This window comes from Eschrichtius robustus, unplaced genomic scaffold, assembly GCF_028021215.1.
Source record: "Eschrichtius robustus isolate mEscRob2 unplaced genomic scaffold, mEscRob2.pri scaffold_661, whole genome shotgun sequence".
Classification (NCBI taxonomy): domain Eukaryota; kingdom Metazoa; phylum Chordata; class Mammalia; order Artiodactyla; family Eschrichtiidae; genus Eschrichtius; species Eschrichtius robustus.
Window position 1 is genome coordinate 34855 of NW_027175536.1, and position 20193 is coordinate 55047.

At 54.4% G+C, this 20193-nt stretch overlaps 11 non-coding genes across 11 annotated transcripts; all 11 read right to left on the reverse strand.

The window, feature by feature from the left end:
- Positions 1 to 819: 819 nt before the first annotated feature.
- Positions 820 to 911, reverse strand: LOC137758132 (small nucleolar RNA SNORD116). Its single transcript, XR_011072801.1, has one exon. It is a non-coding gene; the product is annotated as a small nucleolar RNA SNORD116 (small nucleolar RNA).
- A 389-nt stretch (positions 912 to 1300) lies between these two features.
- Positions 1301 to 1392, reverse strand: LOC137758085 (small nucleolar RNA SNORD116). The gene has a single exon (XR_011072756.1). It is a non-coding gene; the product is annotated as a small nucleolar RNA SNORD116 (small nucleolar RNA).
- Positions 1393 to 3850: 2458 nt separating this feature from the next.
- On the reverse strand, positions 3851 to 3942 carry LOC137758094 (small nucleolar RNA SNORD116). Its single transcript, XR_011072765.1, has one exon. It is a non-coding gene; the product is annotated as a small nucleolar RNA SNORD116 (small nucleolar RNA).
- Positions 3943 to 6350: 2408 nt separating this feature from the next.
- Positions 6351 to 6442, reverse strand: LOC137758133 (small nucleolar RNA SNORD116). The gene has a single exon (XR_011072802.1). It is a non-coding gene; the product is annotated as a small nucleolar RNA SNORD116 (small nucleolar RNA).
- Positions 6443 to 6831: 389 nt separating this feature from the next.
- LOC137758086 (small nucleolar RNA SNORD116) lies at positions 6832 to 6923 on the reverse strand. Its single transcript, XR_011072757.1, has one exon. It is a non-coding gene; the product is annotated as a small nucleolar RNA SNORD116 (small nucleolar RNA).
- A 2458-nt stretch (positions 6924 to 9381) lies between these two features.
- Positions 9382 to 9473, reverse strand: LOC137758105 (small nucleolar RNA SNORD116). The gene has a single exon (XR_011072776.1). It is a non-coding gene; the product is annotated as a small nucleolar RNA SNORD116 (small nucleolar RNA).
- A 2408-nt stretch (positions 9474 to 11881) lies between these two features.
- LOC137758134 (small nucleolar RNA SNORD116) lies at positions 11882 to 11973 on the reverse strand. Its single transcript, XR_011072803.1, has one exon. It is a non-coding gene; the product is annotated as a small nucleolar RNA SNORD116 (small nucleolar RNA).
- A 389-nt stretch (positions 11974 to 12362) lies between these two features.
- On the reverse strand, positions 12363 to 12454 carry LOC137758087 (small nucleolar RNA SNORD116). Its single transcript, XR_011072758.1, has one exon. It is a non-coding gene; the product is annotated as a small nucleolar RNA SNORD116 (small nucleolar RNA).
- A 2458-nt stretch (positions 12455 to 14912) lies between these two features.
- Positions 14913 to 15004, reverse strand: LOC137758106 (small nucleolar RNA SNORD116). The gene has a single exon (XR_011072777.1). It is a non-coding gene; the product is annotated as a small nucleolar RNA SNORD116 (small nucleolar RNA).
- A 2408-nt stretch (positions 15005 to 17412) lies between these two features.
- On the reverse strand, positions 17413 to 17504 carry LOC137758135 (small nucleolar RNA SNORD116). The gene has a single exon (XR_011072804.1). It is a non-coding gene; the product is annotated as a small nucleolar RNA SNORD116 (small nucleolar RNA).
- A 389-nt stretch (positions 17505 to 17893) lies between these two features.
- LOC137758088 (small nucleolar RNA SNORD116) lies at positions 17894 to 17985 on the reverse strand. Its single transcript, XR_011072759.1, has one exon. It is a non-coding gene; the product is annotated as a small nucleolar RNA SNORD116 (small nucleolar RNA).
- Between the last annotated feature and the right edge of the window lie 2208 nt (positions 17986 to 20193).

The following is a 20193-nucleotide window of genomic DNA, read 5'->3' on the forward strand; positions in this document are numbered from 1 at the left end:
AGCACATTGAGAAAGGAGAGGAAAAGGTTGGGATGGTCCATGAATGTGCACCTGTGTTCCTTCCCTACACGGGACTCCAAATGCTCCTGAAGATATCCCAAAAGAGTTCCGGGAACCCTATGTCCACCGAACATCTATCCACCCAACAGTAAGCCTGTGGGCTTAGCCAACACTCTCACGTGTATTTCCCACTCGCCTTGCCTTCCTCTCTCCACCAGGATCCAGACGAATCCACCCCTCACCTAAGTAGCTTGATATCCCCTGGAATTGCCTAAGGCATTTTCCAACCTCTCCACACACAACACACAAGCAGGACACAACCCAAGGAGGAGCCAGCAGCGTCGCCCAAATCTGTGGGACGGTGGCCCATTTGATTTGCCCTGACCATCAGGGCAAATGTAAACTACATCCCACCTCCCAAGCTGAACATGACATAGAAGCCTGGCCTGGCCAGGACTCCTTCTCTGACCCTGAGTGCAGAGACTTCTGCTTCCTTGCGGGAACAAGGCAACGACCTGAGCTCGAGGGTGGCCTGTAGATCTCGAGGGGAAGCCAGAGGAGTACCAGTGGCTCACGCTTCCTTTCATACCTGCATACAGACCGCGGCAGGATATAGCAGTTTTGGCTAGACTCAGGTGCCCAGAGACATCAAGTTGTCCTTAGCCTTCCCATGTAGATGGACATCCCAGGCTCCTTTCCACATGGCTCTTTCTGCACGAGAAGCCCGCCACCCTCAACTTGAACAATGTTGCTGCACACGCCCACAGTAGCAAATGCGACATGGACCTCTCCCTAATTTTCCTTTGGGAGCCACGTGCTGGACCTCAGTTAGGATGAGAAGATGGTAGGTATTGCTCATTCATTTTGTTTAGATTTTGAAGGAATGCATTTATGGGAGTCATCATCGATCCACGCAGCTGCTCAAAGGCTGGACGTGCAAAGTCGCGGATTGTCAGCAAGCTAAAACCTCTCAGCAGTAGGGAGCGGCCAGACTCGAGCCACGGGGCAGAAAGTGCACCCAAGTCTCAGGGCATTGGAGCTCGGGTTCCCCAGGAAGAGCCCGGAATGTGACGGGGTAGTCTCGCCGCACAAGTCCCCGTGGCCAAACATCTAGGTTTCTTCAAAGAAGTTCCGTTTACCCCCACAAGGTTTCTACCACGAACCTTGTCAAGCCAGAGGCGATGCCCTTGGGTCGTACAGAAAGCTATTGGCATTGGAGATATTCCAATGCCCAAACTGGCAGGGCAAACCCTTGCAGCAACTGGGTAACTTGCCCTGGCGCATTGTATTTTCGCCCCCGGGACTGTCAGTGACATGACCGCGGAGAAACCTGAGACCCATTCATTGGTTCAGAGTTCCAAGCAGTGCATTTATGGGAGTCATCATCAATCCACCTGCTCAAAGGCTGCACGTTCAAAGTTGCAGGCTCCACCGCAGGGCAGCCAACGATCTCAATCATGTCAGCAGTCAGGAGCGGCCAGAGCCGACCCACGGGGCTGCCAATGGAGCTAAGGATCATGACATCGGATCTGGGGTGCCACTGGAGGAGCCAAGAAGGTGAGGGTGTAGTCTCAGGGCACAAGTCCCCGTGGCCAAACATCTAGGTTTCTGCAAAGAATTTCCACTCACCACCACAAGGTTCCTACGAGGATCCTCAAGTACTTCACGCCAAAATCACTCTGAGACTCTTTTGCCTCGACTTGCCTCAACTTGCCGCACTGTCCTCACTTCGCCAGGTTTCATGGACTATACAGAGGGCCCCATGCTGCTGCAGGTGTTTGTTCCCGGGCACTCCACCACCTGCCTCAGTGTGACAGAACACAGGGATGTTTGCGAAAAGTGAACGGGGGCACAGAGGCAAAGGGTGATACCGCCCAGCGAAGTGCGCTGCGATGTGCGCTATATCTCCCCTCAACATTTCATTTGCAGCCCATCATGTCTGTGTGTCCACAGCCAAACGTGAATGCATCATGGCACAGATGCCTTCAGAGTGCACGGGCATCAACACAAAGAGCACGGCCGTCCATCAAACCCCTGGTATGGGCCTTGAACTTCCCCGCCTGAGCCGCCTCCCCACCGACACAGCATAGGGATGTCATCCTGAACCGCTGAGACACCCTCAGGGGAAATGGGATTACTCAGCGTAAGAGCCACTGCCCTCTGGGGAACCAAACCACTCCTGGCGCATACGCTTCCACACAATGGACTCAGCCTCAAGGGGAAATGTGGTCCCTGAGATCTTCCACAAGGGAACGACCCTTGGACAAATGTCACGACCTCCAACAAAAGCAGCTTGTAGGGACCGGTGACAAATCGCACCAGAGGAACTCCTGGACTGAATAATGGAGATTCACCTGTAGCCATACTTCCTGGCCTGCTGCCAAGACTGGCAACCTACCCTTAGCCCACACACAAAGCTAATGGCACGGGAACCATTCCGATGCTCAACGCGGCGGGGAAACCCTTGCAACAATGGTGTAACTTGCAGTGGTGTCTGGCACTTTCACACTCTGGGCCCATCAGTGACGTGACATTGGGGAAACCGTGAGGCCCAGGTACTCTACAAGCAACTTGTTACCCACAGCCATGCAACGAGAGAACCCAGACAACAGCCTAGACACTTGAACCGGTATGATTTGTCTGGCCTGTGGCCAGGCTCGCCGGATACCACAGTCTCGACGCACCAGCGGGTGGCAGGAAAAATGACACCCACACCACACATCCTCTCCTGCCCTTAAAACTGTAGCCTTTCCTTGGCAACCGACTCCCTTGTTTCTGCATGGTTGCGCCCAATGACCTCCTAGTAGAGCTCCAATCCTCAGGGAACGCTATGTGGGCCGGGTATAGAAATGATGCTTGGCTGTCCTCAGGAACACCTTCACATCTTCAACACAGGGGGAACGTGGCCAGACAGGGACAAAACACCCCAAGGCCTCTAAATCGGCCCCCATGAGAAGACACCATACTGTGCCATGAAGGCAACCTTTCGCTGGACAAGGACCCGCCATGAAGCAAATCGACCAAGGAGAGGAAAGAGGCGGGACAGTCCACAAAGGTGCTCCCGTATTCTCTCCCTACACGTGCCTCCAGATGCTCCTGAGGGAATCCCAAATGTGTTCCGGGGACCCCATGGCCACTGTCGATCTATCCACCCACCAATAAACCTGTGGGCTTAGTCAGCCATCTCACGTGTCTCTTTCACTCGCCTTGCCTTACTCTCTCTCCACCGGGATCCCAACGTGTCACGGCAAGATGCCAGAGCCACCCCTCACCAAGGAAGCTTGCCGTGACCAAGCTTGACTAAGGCATTTTCCAGCCCCTTCACACAGCACACACAAGCAGGACACAACCCGAGGAGGAGCCATCAGATTGCCTAAACTCCCAGGAACACTGGCCCATTTGATTTCTCCCCTCATCAGGAGAAACCTAAGTTGCATATGGTCTCCCAAGCAGAACATGACAAAGAAGCCTGGCCTAGGCCTGGAATCCTGTTCTGACTCTGAGCCTACAGACTTCTGTTTCTTTGAGGCCACAAGGCAATGACCAGCAGGTGGGGGCAGCCTGTAGAACACAAGCGCAGGTGGCAGAACCAGCAATGGCGCACGCTTCCTCTCCTACCTGCAAGCTGAACCGTGACAGGGGACAGCAGTCCTGGCTAGACCAAGGAACAAAGAGACGGCAAGCTGTCCCAAGCCTTCCCACCTGCATTGGCATCCCAGGCTCCTTTCCCAATGGCTCTTCTCCCCATGAGATGACCACAACCCTCAACTTGAACAACGTGGCTGTGGACACCCACAGCCGCAAATGCAATGTGAACCTCTCCCTACTTTCCTTTTGGGAGCCACGTGCTGGACCTCAGTTCCAAAGAGGAGACGGTAGGGATTTTTCACTCATTTTGTTCAGATTTCCAAGGAATGCATTTGTGGGAGTCATCATCGATCCAAACACGGGCTCAAACGTTGGACATGCAAAGTTGCAGATTCCACCATGGGACGGCCAGCGAGCTGAATCATATCAGCGTACAGAAGTGGCCAGAGCCGAGCCATGGGTCAGGAAATGCAGCCAGTTCTCAGGGCATCAAAGCTCGTGTTCCCCGAGAAATTACCAGAAGGTGAGGGTGTAGCCCCGGTGCACACGTTCCCGTCGCCAAACCTTTAGGTTAAGCAAAGAAGTGTCCCTTACCGCAACAAGGGTTAAAGCAGGATCCTCATGGAATGCACGCCAGGACCCATCCGAGACTCCTTCGCCTGGCCTCGCCTTGCCACGCCGTCCTCCTTTCAACGGGTATCAGGGATTATACGGATGGCCCCAGGCTGCTGCTAGCATTCTTTCCCTGGCATTCCACCTGGCTCGGGTGAGAGAACACACGCAGGCTTGAGGAGGGTGCACGGGCACAGCGAGGGACAGGTCGATACCACCCAGTGATGTGTGTTCTATCTCTCCTCAACATTTCATTTGCTGTCCGTCTTGCCTGTGTGTACGCACCCAAACGTGAAAGCATCGTGGCACAGGCGCCTTCAGAGCATGCGGCCATCAGGACAAAGAGCGCCGCCGGCCAACAACACCCTGGTCTCGGGCCCTGAAATTCCTCTCCTGAGCAATCTGCCCCGCATCACAGCAAAACGATGTCTTCCTGATCCCCTGAGATACCCTCAGGACAACTGGGCCCCCTCAGCCTAAGAGCAAGTGCCCTCTTTGGCAACAAACACGCCCTTGGCACTTATGATTCCACACAGTGGACACACCCTCAAGGCGAGAGATCTTCCACAAGGGAAGGGCCCTTGGCCGAATATGACGACCTCCATCAAAAGCGGCTCGTAGGGACCCGTGACAAAGGGCACCTGAGGAACCCCTGGACTGATCAAGGGAGACTCACCAGCAGGCATACTTCCTGGTCTCCTGCCAAGCCAGAGGAACTTCTTAGGACCGCAACCAAAGCTAATGGCAAGGGAGCCATTCCAATGCCCAAAGTGGCGGGGCAAACCCTTGTAGCAACTGGGTATCTTATTGTACCACCTTGCACATTGTCTTTCTTCCCTTCAAGGACTAGACCTTGGAGAAACCATGAGACCCTGGTCCTCCAGAACCAACGTGTCACCCACAGCCGTGCAATGAGGGAACGCCTCCAACATCCTGGACCCTTGAACCGGCATGACTTCTCTGGCTTGAAGCCATGCATGCTGGAGATCACAGGCTCGCAGCACCAGAAGGCGGCAGGACAAAATGACCCCTGCAGCACACATTCACTCCAGCCCTTAAACCTGTAGCATTTCCTTGGCAGCCAACTCGCTTCTTTCTGCATGGTTGGGCCCAAAGACCTCCGGGAAGAGCTCCAAACCTCAGGGAATGCTATGCCGACTGGGCATAGCAATGACGCTGGGCTGTCCGAAGGAACACCTTAACATCCTCAACATAGGGGCAAGGAGGCCACACAGGGACAAAACATCCCAACGGCTCCAAATCGGGCCCAGTGAGAAGACACCATACTGTGCTGTGAAGGCACCATTCAGTGGAACAAGGACCCGCCGTGAAGCACATTGAGAAAGGAGAGGAAAAGGTTGGGATGGTCCATGAATGTGCACCTGTGTTCCTTCCCTACACGGGACTCCAAATGCTCCTGAAGATATCCCAAAAGAGTTCCGGGAACCCTATGTCCACCGAACATCTATCCACCCAACAGTAAGCCTGTGGGCTTAGCCAACACTCTCACGTGTATTTCCCACTCGCCTTGCCTTCCTCTCTCCACCAGGATCCAGACGAATCCACCCCTCACCTAAGTAGCTTGATATCCCCTGGAATTGCCTAAGGCATTTTCCAACCTCTCCACACACAACACACAAGCAGGACACAACCCAAGGAGGAGCCAGCAGCGTCGCCCAAATCTGTGGGACGGTGGCCCATTTGATTTGCCCTGACCATCAGGGCAAATGTAAACTACATCCCACCTCCCAAGCTGAACATGACATAGAAGCCTGGCCTGGCCAGGACTCCTTCTCTGACCCTGAGTGCAGAGACTTCTGCTTCCTTGCGGGAACAAGGCAACGACCTGAGCTCGAGGGTGGCCTGTAGATCTCGAGGGGAAGCCAGAGGAGTACCAGTGGCTCACGCTTCCTTTCATACCTGCATACAGACCGCGGCAGGATATAGCAGTTTTGGCTAGACTCAGGTGCCCAGAGACATCAAGTTGTCCTTAGCCTTCCCATGTAGATGGACATCCCAGGCTCCTTTCCACATGGCTCTTTCTGCACGAGAAGCCCGCCACCCTCAACTTGAACAATGTTGCTGCACACGCCCACAGTAGCAAATGCGACATGGACCTCTCCCTAATTTTCCTTTGGGAGCCACGTGCTGGACCTCAGTTAGGATGAGAAGATGGTAGGTATTGCTCATTCATTTTGTTTAGATTTTGAAGGAATGCATTTATGGGAGTCATCATCGATCCACGCAGCTGCTCAAAGGCTGGACGTGCAAAGTCGCGGATTGTCAGCAAGCTAAAACCTCTCAGCAGTAGGGAGCGGCCAGACTCGAGCCACGGGGCAGAAAGTGCACCCAAGTCTCAGGGCATTGGAGCTCGGGTTCCCCAGGAAGAGCCCGGAATGTGACGGGGTAGTCTCGCCGCACAAGTCCCCGTGGCCAAACATCTAGGTTTCTTCAAAGAAGTTCCGTTTACCCCCACAAGGTTTCTACCACGAACCTTGTCAAGCCAGAGGCGATGCCCTTGGGTCGTACAGAAAGCTATTGGCATTGGAGATATTCCAATGCCCAAACTGGCAGGGCAAACCCTTGCAGCAACTGGGTAACTTGCCCTGGCGCATTGTATTTTCGCCCCCGGGACTGTCAGTGACATGACCGCGGAGAAACCTGAGACCCATTCATTGGTTCAGAGTTCCAAGCAGTGCATTTATGGGAGTCATCATCAATCCACCTGCTCAAAGGCTGCACGTTCAAAGTTGCAGGCTCCACCGCAGGGCAGCCAACGATCTCAATCATGTCAGCAGTCAGGAGCGGCCAGAGCCGACCCACGGGGCTGCCAATGGAGCTAAGGATCATGGCATCGGATCTGGGGTGCCACTGGAGGAGCCAAGAAGGTGAGGGTGTAGTCTCAGGGCACAAGTCCCCGTGGCCAAACATCTAGGTTTCTGCAAAGAATTTCCACTCACCACCACAAGGTTCCTACGAGGATCCTCAAGTACTTCACGCCAAAATCACTCTGAGACTCTTTTGCCTCGACTTGCCTCAACTTGCCGCACTGTCCTCACTTCGCCAGGTTTCATGGACTATACAGAGGGCCCCATGCTGCTGCAGGTGTTTGTTCCCGGGCACTCCACCACCTGCCTCAGTGTGACAGAACACAGGGATGTTTGAGAAAAGTGAACGGGGGCACAGAGGCAAAGGGTGATACCGCCCAGCGAAGTGCGCTGCGATGTGCGCTATATCTCCCCTCAACATTTCATTTGCAGCCCATCATGTCTGTGTGTCCACAGCCAAACGTGAATGCATCATGGCACAGATGCCTTCAGAGTGCACGGGCATCAACACAAAGAGCACGGCCGTCCATCAAACCCCTGGTATGGGCCTTGAACTTCCCCGCCTGAGCCGCCTCCCCACCGACACAGCATAGGGATGTCATCCTGAAACGCTGAGACACCCTCAGGGGAAATGGGATTACTCAGCGTAAGAGCCACTGCCCTCTGGGGAACCAAACCACTCCTGGCGCATACGCTTCCACACAATGGACTCAGCCTCAAGGGGAAATGTGGTCCCTGAGATCTTCCACAAGGGAACGACCCTTGGACAAATGTCACGACCTCCAACAAAAGCAGCTTGTAGGGACCGGTGACAAATCGCACCAGAGGAACTCCTGGACTGAATAATGGAGATTCACCTGTAGCCATACTTCCTGGCCTGCTGCCAAGACTGGCAACCTACCCTTAGCCCACACACAAAGCTAATGGCACGGGAACCATTCCGATGCTCAACGCGGCGGGGAAACCCTTGCAACAATGGTGTAACTTGCAGTGGTGTCTGGCACTTTCACACTCTGGGCCCATCAGTGACGTGACATTGGGGAAACCGTGAGGCCCAGGTACTCTACAAGCAACTTGTTACCCACAGCCATGCAACGAGAGAACCCAGACAACAGCCTAGACACTTGAACCGGTATGATTTGTCTGGCCTGTGGCCAGGCTCGGCGGATACCACAGTCTCGACGCACCAGCGGGTGGCAGGAAAAATGACACCCACACCACACATCCTCTCCTGCCCTTAAAACTGTAGCCTTTCCTTGGCAACCGACTCCCTTGTTTCTGCATGGTTGCGCCCAATGACCTCCTAGTAGAGCTCCAATCCTCAGGGAACGCTATGTGGGCCGGGTATACAAATGATGCTTGGCTGTCCTCAGGAACACCTTCACATCTTCAACACAGGGGGAACGTGGCCAGACAGGGACAAAACACCCCAAGGCCTCTAAATCGGCCCCCATGAGAAGACACCATACTGTGCCATGAAGGCAACCTTTCGCTGGACAAGGACCCGCCATGAAGCAAATCGACCAAGGAGAGGAAAGAGGCGGGACAGTCCACAAAGGTGCTCCCGTATTCTCTCCCTACACGTGCCTCCAGATGCTCCTGAGGGAATCCCAAATGTGTTCCGGGGACCCCATGGCCACTGTCGATCTATCCACCCACCAATAAACCTGTGGGCTTAGTCAGCCATCTCACGTGTCTCTTTCACTCGCCTTGCCTTACTCTCTCTCCACCGGGATCCCAACGTGTCACGGCAAGATGCCAGAGCCACCCCTCACCAAGGAAGCTTGCCGTGACCAAGCTTGACTAAGGCATTTTCCAGCCCCTTCACACAGCACACACAAGCAGGACACAACCCGAGGAGGAGCCATCAGATTGCCTAAACTCCCAGGAACACTGGCCCATTTGATTTCTCCCCTCATCAGGAGAAACCTAAATTGCATATGGTCTCCCAAGCAGAACATGACAAAGAAGCCTGGCCTAGGCCTGGAATCCTGTTCTGACTCTGAGCCTACAGACTTCTGTTTCTTTGAGGCCACAAGGCAATGACCAGCAGGTGGGGGCAGCCTGTAGAACACAAGCGCAGGTGGCAGAACCAGCAATGGCGCACGCTTCCTCTCCTACCTGCATGCTGAACCGTGACAGGGGACAGCAGTCCTGGCTAGACCAAGGAACAAAGAGACGGCAAGCTGTCCCAAGCCTTCCCACCTGCATTGGCATCCCAGGCTCCTTTCCCAATGGCTCTTCTCCCCATGAGATGACCACAACCCTCAACTTGAACAACGTGGCTGTGGACACCCACAGCCGCAAATGCAATGTGAACCTCTCCCTACTTTCCTTTTGGGAGCCACGTGCTGGACCTCAGTTCCAAAGAGGAGACGGTAGGGATTTTTCACTCATTTTGTTCAGATTTCCAAGGAATGCATTTGTGGGAGTCATCATCGATCCAAACACGGGCTCAAACGTTGGACATGCAAAGTTGCAGATTCCACCATGGGACGGCCAGCGAGCTGAATCATATCAGCGTACAGAAGTGGCCAGAGCCGAGCCATGGGTCAGGAAATGCAGCCAGTTCTCAGGGCATCAAAGCTCGTGTTCCCCGAGAAATTACCAGAAGGTGAGGGTGTAGCCCCGGTGCACACGTTCCCGTCGCCAAACCTTTAGGTTAAGCAAAGAAGTGTCCCTTACCGCAACAAGGGTTAAAGCAGGATCCTCATGGAATGCACGCCAGGACCCATCCGAGACTCCTTCGCCTGGCCTCGCCTTGCCACGCCGTCCTCCTTTCAACGGGTATCAGGGATTATACGGATGGCCCCAGGCTGCTGCTAGCATTCTTTCCCTGGCATTCCACCTGGCTCGGGTGAGAGAACACACGCAGGCTTGAGGAGGGTGCACGGGCACAGCGAGGGACAGGTCGATACCACCCAGTGATGTGTGTTCTATCTCTCCTCAACATTTCATTTGCTGTCCGTCTTGCCTGTGTGTACGCACCCAAACGTGAAAGCATCGTGGCACAGGCGCCTTCAGAGCATGCGGCCATCAGGACAAAGAGCGCCGCCGGCCAACAACACCCTGGTCTCGGGCCCTGAAATTCCTCTCCTGAGCAATCTGCCCCGCATCACAGCAAAACGATGTCTTCCTGATCCCCTGAGATACCCTCAGGACAACTGGGCCCCCTCAGCCTAAGAGCAAGTGCCCTCTTTGGCAACAAACACGCCCTTGGCACTTATGATTCCACACAGTGGACACACCCTCAAGGCGAGAGATCTTCCACAAGGGAAGGGCCCTTGGCCGAATATGACGACCTCCATCAAAAGCGGCTCGTAGGGACCCGTGACAAAGGGCACCTGAGGAACCCCTGGACTGATCAAGGGAGACTCACCAGCAGGCATACTTCCTGGTCTCCTGCCAAGCCAGAGGAACTTCTTAGGACCGCAACCAAAGCTAATGGCAAGGGAGCCATTCCAATGCCCAAAGTGGCGGGGCAAACCCTTGTAGCAACTGGGTATCTTATTGTACCACCTTGCACATTGTCTTTCTTCCCTTCAAGGACTAGACCTTGGAGAAACCATGAGACCCTGGTCCTCCAGAACCAACGTGTCACCCACAGCCGTGCAATGAGGGAACGCCTCCAACATCCTGGACCCTTGAACCGGCATGACTTCTCTGGCTTGAAGCCATGCATGCTGGAGATCACAGGCTCGCAGCACCAGAAGGCGGCAGGACAAAATGACCCCTGCAGCACACATTCACTCCAGCCCTTAAACCTGTAGCATTTCCTTGGCAGCCAACTCGCTTCTTTCTGCATGGTTGGGCCCAAAGACCTCCGGGAAGAGCTCCAAACCTCAGGGAATGCTATGCCGACTGGGCATAGCAATGACGCTGGGCTGTCCGAAGGAACACCTTAACATCCTCAACATAGGGGCAAGGAGGCCACACAGGGACAAAACATCCCAACGGCTCCAAATCGGGCCCAGTGAGAAGACACCATACTGTGCTGTGAAGGCACCATTCAGTGGAACAAGGACCCGCCGTGAAGCACATTGAGAAAGGAGAGGAAAAGGTTGGGATGGTCCATGAATGTGCACCTGTGTTCCTTCCCTACACGGGACTCCAAATGCTCCTGAAGATATCCCAAAAGAGTTCCGGGAACCCTATGTCCACCGAACATCTATCCACCCAACAGTAAGCCTGTGGGCTTAGCCAACACTCTCACGTGTATTTCCCACTCGCCTTGCCTTCCTCTCTCCACCAGGATCCAGACGAATCCACCCCTCACCTAAGTAGCTTGATATCCCCTGGAATTGCCTAAGGCATTTTCCAACCTCTCCACACACAACACACAAGCAGGACACAACCCAAGGAGGAGCCAGCAGCGTCGCCCAAATCTGTGGGACGGTGGCCCATTTGATTTGCCCTGACCATCAGGGCAAATGTAAACTACATCCCACCTCCCAAGCTGAACATGACATAGAAGCCTGGCCTGGCCAGGACTCCTTCTCTGACCCTGAGTGCAGAGACTTCTGCTTCCTTGCGGGAACAAGGCAACGACCTGAGCTCGAGGGTGGCCTGTAGATCTCGAGGGGAAGCCAGAGGAGTACCAGTGGCTCACGCTTCCTTTCATACCTGCATACAGACCGCGGCAGGATATAGCAGTTTTGGCTAGACTCAGGTGCCCAGAGACATCAAGTTGTCCTTAGCCTTCCCATGTAGATGGACATCCCAGGCTCCTTTCCACATGGCTCTTTCTGCACGAGAAGCCCGCCACCCTCAACTTGAACAATGTTGCTGCACACGCCCACAGTAGCAAATGCGACATGGACCTCTCCCTAATTTTCCTTTGGGAGCCACGTGCTGGACCTCAGTTAGGATGAGAAGATGGTAGGTATTGCTCATTCATTTTGTTTAGATTTTGAAGGAATGCATTTATGGGAGTCATCATCGATCCACGCAGCTGCTCAAAGGCTGGACGTGCAAAGTCGCGGATTGTCAGCAAGCTAAAACCTCTCAGCAGTAGGGAGCGGCCAGACTCGAGCCACGGGGCAGAAAGTGCACCCAAGTCTCAGGGCATCGGAGCTCGGGTTCCCCAGGAAGAGCCCGGAATGTGACGGGGTAGTCTCGCCGCACAAGTCCCCGTGGCCAAACATCTAGGTTTCTTCAAAGAAGTTCCGTTTACCCCCACAAGGTTTCTACCACGAACCTTGTCAAGCCAGAGGCGATGCCCTTGGGTCGTACAGAAAGCTATTGGCATTGGAGATATTCCAATGCCCAAACTGGCAGGGCAAACCCTTGCAGCAACTGGGTAACTTGCCCTGGCGCATTGTATTTTCGCCCCCGGGACTGTCAGTGACATGACCGCGGAGAAACCTGAGACCCATTCATTGGTTCAGAGTTCCAAGCAGTGCATTTATGGGAGTCATCATCAATCCACCTGCTCAAAGGCTGCACGTTCAAAGTTGCAGGCTCCACCGCAGGGCAGCCAACGATCTCAATCATGTCAGCAGTCAGGAGCGGCCAGAGCCGACCCACGGGGCTGCCAATGGAGCTAAGGATCATGGCATCGGATCTGGGGTGCCACTGGAGGAGCCAAGAAGGTGAGGGTGTAGTCTCAGGGCACAAGTCCCCGTGGCCAAACATCTAGGTTTCTGCAAAGAATTTCCACTCACCACCACAAGGTTCCTACGAGGATCCTCAAGTACTTCACGCCAAAATCACTCTGAGACTCTTTTGCCTCGACTTGCCTCAACTTGCCGCACTGTCCTCACTTCGCCAGGTTTCATGGACTATACAGAGGGCCCCATGCTGCTGCAGGTGTTTGTTCCCGGGCACTCCACCACCTGCCTCAGTGTGACAGAACACAGGGATGTTTGAGAAAAGTGAACGGGGGCACAGAGGCAAAGGGTGATACCGCCCAGCGAAGTGCGCTGCGATGTGCGCTATATCTCCCCTCAACATTTCATTTGCAGCCCATCATGTCTGTGTGTCCACAGCCAAACGTGAATGCATCATGGCACAGATGCCTTCAGAGTGCACGGGCATCAACACAAAGAGCACGGCCGTCCATCAAACCCCTGGTATGGGCCTTGAACTTCCCCGCCTGAGCCGCCTCCCCACCGACACAGCATAGGGATGTCATCCTGAACCGCTGAGACACCCTCAGGGGAAATGGGATTACTCAGCGTAAGAGCCACTGCCCTCTGGGGAACCAAACCACTCCTGGCGCATACGCTTCCACACAATGGACTCAGCCTCAAGGGGAAATGTGGTCCCTGAGATCTTCCACAAGGGAACGACCCTTGGACAAATGTCACGACCTCCAACAAAAGCAGCTTGTAGGGACCGGTGACAAATCGCACCAGAGGAACTCCTGGACTGAATAATGGAGATTCACCTGTAGCCATACTTCCTGGCCTGCTGCCAAGACTGGCAACCTACCCTTAGCCCACACACAAAGCTAATGGCACGGGAACCATTCCGATGCTCAACGCGGCGGGGAAACCCTTGCAACAATGGTGTAACTTGCAGTGGTGTCTGGCACTTTCACACTCTGGGCCCATCAGTGACGTGACATTGGGGAAACCGTGAGGCCCAGGTACTCTACAAGCAACTTGTTACCCACAGCCATGCAACGAGAGAACCCAGACAACAGCCTAGACACTTGAACCGGTATGATTTGTCTGGCCTGTGGCCAGGCTCGCCGGATACCACAGTCTCGACGCACCAGCGGGTGGCAGGAAAAATGACACCCACACCACACATCCTCTCCTGCCCTTAAAACTGTAGCCTTTCCTTGGCAACCGACTCCCTTGTTTCTGCATGGTTGCGCCCAATGACCTCCTAGTAGAGCTCCAATCCTCAGGGAACGCTATGTGGGCCGGGTATAGAAATGATGCTTGGCTGTCCTCAGGAACACCTTCACATCTTCAACACAGGGGGAACGTGGCCAGACAGGGACAAAACACCCCAAGGCCTCTAAATCGGCCCCCATGAGAAGACACCATACTGTGCCATGAAGGCAACCTTTCGCTGGACAAGGACCCGCCATGAAGCAAATCGACCAAGGAGAGGAAAGAGGCGGGACAGTCCACAAAGGTGCTCCCGTATTCTCTCCCTACACGTGCCTCCAGATGCTCCTGAGGGAATCCCAAATGTGTTCCGGGGACCCCATGGCCACTGTCGATCTATCCACCCACCAATAAACCTGTGGGCTTAGTCAGCCATCTCACGTGTCTCTTTCACTCGCCTTGCCTTACTCTCTCTCCACCGGGATCCCAACGTGTCACGGCAAGATGCCAGAGCCACCCCTCACCAAGGAAGCTTGCCGTGACCAAGCTTGACTAAGGCATTTTCCAGCCCCTTCACACAGCACACACAAGCAGGACACAACCCGAGGAGGAGCCATCAGATTGCCTAAACTCCCAGGAACACTGGCCCATTTGATTTCTCCCCTCATCAGGAGAAACCTAAATTGCATATGGTCTCCCAAGCAGAACATGACAAAGAAGCCTGGCCTAGGCCTGGAATCCTGTTCTGACCCTGAGCCTACAGACTTCTGTTTCTTTGAGGCCACAAGGCAATGACCAGCAGGTGGGGGCAGCCTGTAGAACACAAGCGCAGGTGGCAGAACCAGCAATGGCGCACGCTTCCTCTCCTACCTGCATGCTGAACCGTGACAGGGGACAGCAGTCCTGGCTAGACCAAGGAACAAAGAGACGGCAAGCTGTCCCAAGCCTTCCCACCTGCATTGGCATCCCAGGCTCCTTTCCCAATGGCTCTTCTCCCCATGAGATGACCACAACCCTCAACTTGAACAACGTGGCTGTGGACACCCACAGCCGCAAATGCAATGTGAACCTCTCCCTACTTTCCTTTTGGGAGCCACGTGCTGGACCTCAGTTCCAAAGAGGAGACGGTAGGGATTTTTCACTCATTTTGTTCAGATTTCCAAGGAATGCATTTGTGGGAGTCATCATCGATCCAAACACGGGCTCAAACGTTGGACATGCAAAGTTGCAGATTCCACCATGGGACGGCCAGCGAGCTGAATCATATCAGCGTACAGAAGTGGCCAGAGCCGAGCCATGGGTCAGGAAATGCAGCCAGTTCTCAGGGCATCAAAGCTCGTGTTCCCCGAGAAATTACCAGAAGGTGAGGGTGTAGCCCCGGTGCACACGTTCCCGTCGCCAAACCTTTAGGTTAAGCAAAGAAGTGTCCCTTACCGCAACAAGGGTTAAAGCAGGATCCTCATGGAATGCACGCCAGGACCCATCCGAGACTCCTTCGCCTGGCCTCGCCTTGCCACGCCGTCCTCCTTTCAACGGGTATCAGGGATTATACGGATGGCCCCAGGCTGCTGCTAGCATTCTTTCCCTGGCATTCCACCTGGCTCGGGTGAGAGAACACACGCAGGCTTGAGGAGGGTGCACGGGCACAGCGAGGGACAGGTCGATACCACCCAGTGATGTGTGTTCTATCTCTCCTCAACATTTCATTTGCTGTCCGTCTTGCCTGTGTGTACGCACCCAAACGTGAAAGCATCGTGGCACAGGCGCCTTCAGAGCATGCGGCCATCAGGACAAAGAGCGCCGCCGGCCAACAACACCCTGGTCTCGGTCCCTGAAATTCCTCTCCTGAGCAATCTGCCCCGCATCACAGCAAAACGATGTCTTCCTGATCCCCTGAGACACCCTCAGGACAACTGGGCCCCCTCAGCCTAAGAGCAAGTGCCCTCTTTGGCAACAAACACGCCCTTGGCACTTATGATTCCACACAGTGGACACACCCTCAAGGCGAGAGATCTTCCACAAGGGAAGGGCCCTTGGCCGAATATGACGACCTCCATCAAAAGCGGCTCGTAGGGACCCGTGACAAAGGGCACCTGAGGAACCCCTGGACTGATCAAGGGAGACTCACCAGCAGGCATACTTCCTGGTCTCCTGCCAAGCCAGAGGAACTTCTTAGGACCGCAACCAAAGCTAATGGCAAGGGAGCCATTCCAATGCCCAAAGTGGCGGGGCAAACCCTTGTAGCAACTGGGTATCTTATTGTACCACCTTGCACATTGTCTTTCTTCCCTTCAAGGACTAGACCTTGGAGAAACCATGAGACCCTGGTCCTCCAGAACCAACGTGTCACCCACAGCCGTGCAATGAGGGAACGCCTCCAACATCCTGGACCCTTGAACCGGCATGACTTCTCTGGCTTGAAGCCATGCATGCTGGAGATCACAGGCTCGCAGCACCAGAAGGCGGCAGGACAAAATGACCCCTGCAGCACACATTCACTCCAGCCCTTAAACCTGTAGCATTTCCTTGGCAGCCAACTCGCTTCTTTCTGCATGGTTGGGCCCAAAGACCTCCGGGAAGAGCTCCAAACCTCAGGGAATGCTATGCCGACTGGGCATAGCAATGACGCTGGGCTGTCCGAAGGAACACCTTAACATCCTCAACATAGGGGCAAGGAGGCCACACAGGGACAAAACATCCCAACGGCTCCAAATCGGGCCCAGTGAGAAGACACCATACTGTGCTGTGAAGGCACCATTCAGTGGAACAAGGACCCGCCGTGAAGCACATTGAGAAAGGAGAGGAAAAGGTTGGGATGGTCCATGAATGTGCACCTGTGTTCCTTCCCTACACGGGACTCCAAATGCTCCTGAAGATATCCCAAAAGAGTTCCGGGAACCCTATGTCCACCGAACATCTATCCACCCAACAGTAAGCCTGTGGGCTTAGCCAACACTCTCACGTGTATTTCCCACTCGCCTTGCCTTCCTCTCTCCACCAGGATCCAGACGAATCCACCCCTCACCTAAGTAGCTTGATATCCCCTGGAATTGCCTAAGGCATTTTCCAACCTCTCCACACACAACACACAAGCAGGACACAACCCAAGGAGGAGCCAACAGCGTCGCCCAAATCTGTGGGACGGTGGCCCATTTGATTTCCCCTGACCATCAGGGCAAATGTAAACTACATCCCACCTCCCAAGCTGAACATGACATAGAAGCCTGGCCTGGCCAGGACTCCTTCTCTGACCCTGAGTGCAGAGACTTCTGCTTCCTTGCGGGAACAAGGCAACGACCTGAGCTCGAGGGTGGCCTGTAGATCTCGAGGGGAAGCCAGAGGAGTACCAGTGGCTCACGCTTCCTTTCATACCTGCATACAGACCGCGGCAGGATATAGCAGTTTTGGCTAGACTCAGGTGCCCAGAGACATCAAGTTGTCCTTAGCCTTCCCATGTAGATGGACATCCCAGGCTCCTTTCCACATGGCTCTTTCTGCACGAGAAGCCCGCCACCCTCAACTTGAACAATGTTGCTGCACACGCCCACAGTAGCAAATGCGACATGGACCTCTCCCTAATTTTCCTTTGGGAGCCACGTGCTGGACCTCAGTTAGGATGAGAAGATGGTAGGTATTGCTCATTCATTTTGTTTAGATTTTGAAGGAATGCATTTATGGGAGTCATCATCGATCCACGCAGCTGCTCAAAGGCTGGACGTGCAAAGTCGCGGATTGTCAGCAAGCTAAAACCTCTCAGCAGTAGGGAGCGGCCAGACTCGAGCCACGGGGCAGAAAGTGCACCCAAGTCTCAGGGCATTGGAGCTCGGGTTCCCCAGGAAGAGCCCGGAATGTGACGGGGTAGTCTCGCCGCACAAGTCCCCGTGGCCAAACATCTAGGTTTCTTCAAAGAAGTTCCGTTTACCCCCACAAGGTTTCTACCACGAACCTTGTCAAGCCAGAGGCGATGCCCTTGGGTCGTACAGAAAGCTATTGGCATTGGAGATATTCCAATGCCCAAACTGGCAGGGCAAACCCTTGCAGCAACTGGGTAACTTGCCCTGGCGCATTGTATTTTCGCCCCCGGGACTGTCAGTGACATGACCGCGGAGAAACCTGAGACCCATTCATTGGTTCAGAGTTCCAAGCAGTGCATTTATGGGAGTCATCATCAATCCACCTGCTCAAAGGCTGCACGTTCAAAGTTGCAGGCTCCACCGCAGGGCAGCCAACGATCTCAATCATGTCAGCAGTCAGGAGCGGCCAGAGCCGACCCACGGGGCTGCCAATGGAGCTAAGGATCATGGCATCGGATCTGGGGTGCCACTGGAGGAGCCAAGAAGGTGAGGGTGTAGTCTCAGGGCACAAGTCCCCGTGGCCAAACATCTAGGTTTCTGCAAAGAATTTCCACTCACCACCACAAGGTTCCTACGAGGATCCTCAAGTACTTCACGCCAAAATCACTCTGAGACTCTTTTGCCTCGACTTGCCTCAACTTGCCGCACTGTCCTCACTTCGCCAGGTTTCATGGACTATACAGAGGGCCCCATGCTGCTGCAGGTGTTTGTTCCCGGGCACTCCACCACCTGCCTCAGTGTGACAGAACACAGGGATGTTTGAGAAAAGTGAACGGGGGCACAGAGGCAAAGGGTGATACTGCCCAGCGAAGTGCGCTGCGATGTGCGCTATATCTCCCCTCAACATTTCATTTGCAGCCCATCATGTCTGTGTGTCCACAGCCAAACGTGAATGCATCATGGCACAGATGCCTTCAGAGTGCACGGGCATCAACACAAAGAGCACGGCCGTCCATCAAACCCCTGGTATGGGCCTTGAACTTCCCCGCCTGAGCCGCCTCCCCACCGACACAGCATAGGGATGTCATCCTGAACCGCTGAGACACCCTCAGGGGAAATGGGATTACTCAGCGTAAGAGCCACTGCCCTCTGGGGAACCAAACCACTCCTGGCGCATACGCTTCCACACAATGGACTCAGCCTCAAGGGGAAATGTGGTCCCTGAGATCTTCCACAAGGGAACGACCCTTGGACAAATGTCACGACCTCCAACAAAAGCAGCTTGTAGGGACCGGTGACAAATCGCACCAGAGGAACTCCTGGACTGAATAATGGAGATTCACCTGTAGCCATACTTCCTGGCCTGCTGCCAAGACTGGCAACCTACCCTTAGCCCACACACAAAGCTAATGGCACGGGAACCATTCCGATGCTCAACGCGGCGGGGAAACCCTTGCAACAATGGTGTAACTTGCAGTGGTGTCTGGCACTTTCACACTCTGGGCCCATCAGTGACGTGACATTGGGGAAACCGTGAGGCCCAGGTACTCTACAAGCAACTTGTTACCCACAGCCATGCAACGAGAGAACCCAGACAACAGCCTAGACACTTGAACCGGTATGATTTGTCTGGCCTGTGGCCAGGCTCGCCGGATACCACAGTCTCGACGCACCAGCGGGTGGCAGGAAAAATGACACCCACACCACACATCCTCTCCTGCCCTTAAAACTGTAGCCTTTCCTTGGCAACCGACTCCCTTGTTTCTGCATGGTTGCGCCCAATGACCTCCTAGTAGAGCTCCAATCCTCAGGGAACGCTATGTGGGCCGGGTATAGAAATGATGCTTGGCTGTCCTCAGGAACACCTTCACATCTTCAACACAGGGGGAACGTGGCCAGACAGGGACAAAACACCCCAAGGCCTCTAAATCGGCCCCCATGAGAAGACACCATACTGTGCCATGAAGGCAACCTTTCGCTGGACAAGGACCCGCCATGAAGCAAATCGACCAAGGAGAGGAAAGAGGCGGGACAGTCCACAAAGGTGCTCCCGTATTCTCTCCCTACACGTGCCTCCAGATGCTCCTGAGGGAATCCCAAATGTGTTCCGGGGACCCCATGGCCACTGTCGATCTATCCACCCACCAATAAACCTGTGGGCTTAGTCAGCCATCTCACGTGTCTCTTTCACTCGCCTTGCCTTACTCTCTCTCCACCGGGATCCCAACGTGTCACGGCAAGATGCCAGAGCCACCCCTCACCAAGGAAGCTTGCCGTGACCAAGCTTGACTAAGGCATTTTCCAGCCCCTTCACACAGCACACACAAGCAGGACACAACCCGAGGAGGAGCCATCAGATTGCCTAAACTCCCAGGAACACTGGCCCATTTGATTTCTCCCCTCATCAGGAGAAACCTAAATTGCATATGGTCTCCCAAGCAGAACATGACAAAGAAGCCTGGCCTAGGCCTGGAATCCTGTTCTGACCCTGAGCCTACAGACTTCTGTTTCTTTGAGGCCACAAGGCAATGACCAGCAGGTGGGGGCAGCCTGTAGAACACAAGCGCAGGTGGCAGAACCAGCAATGGC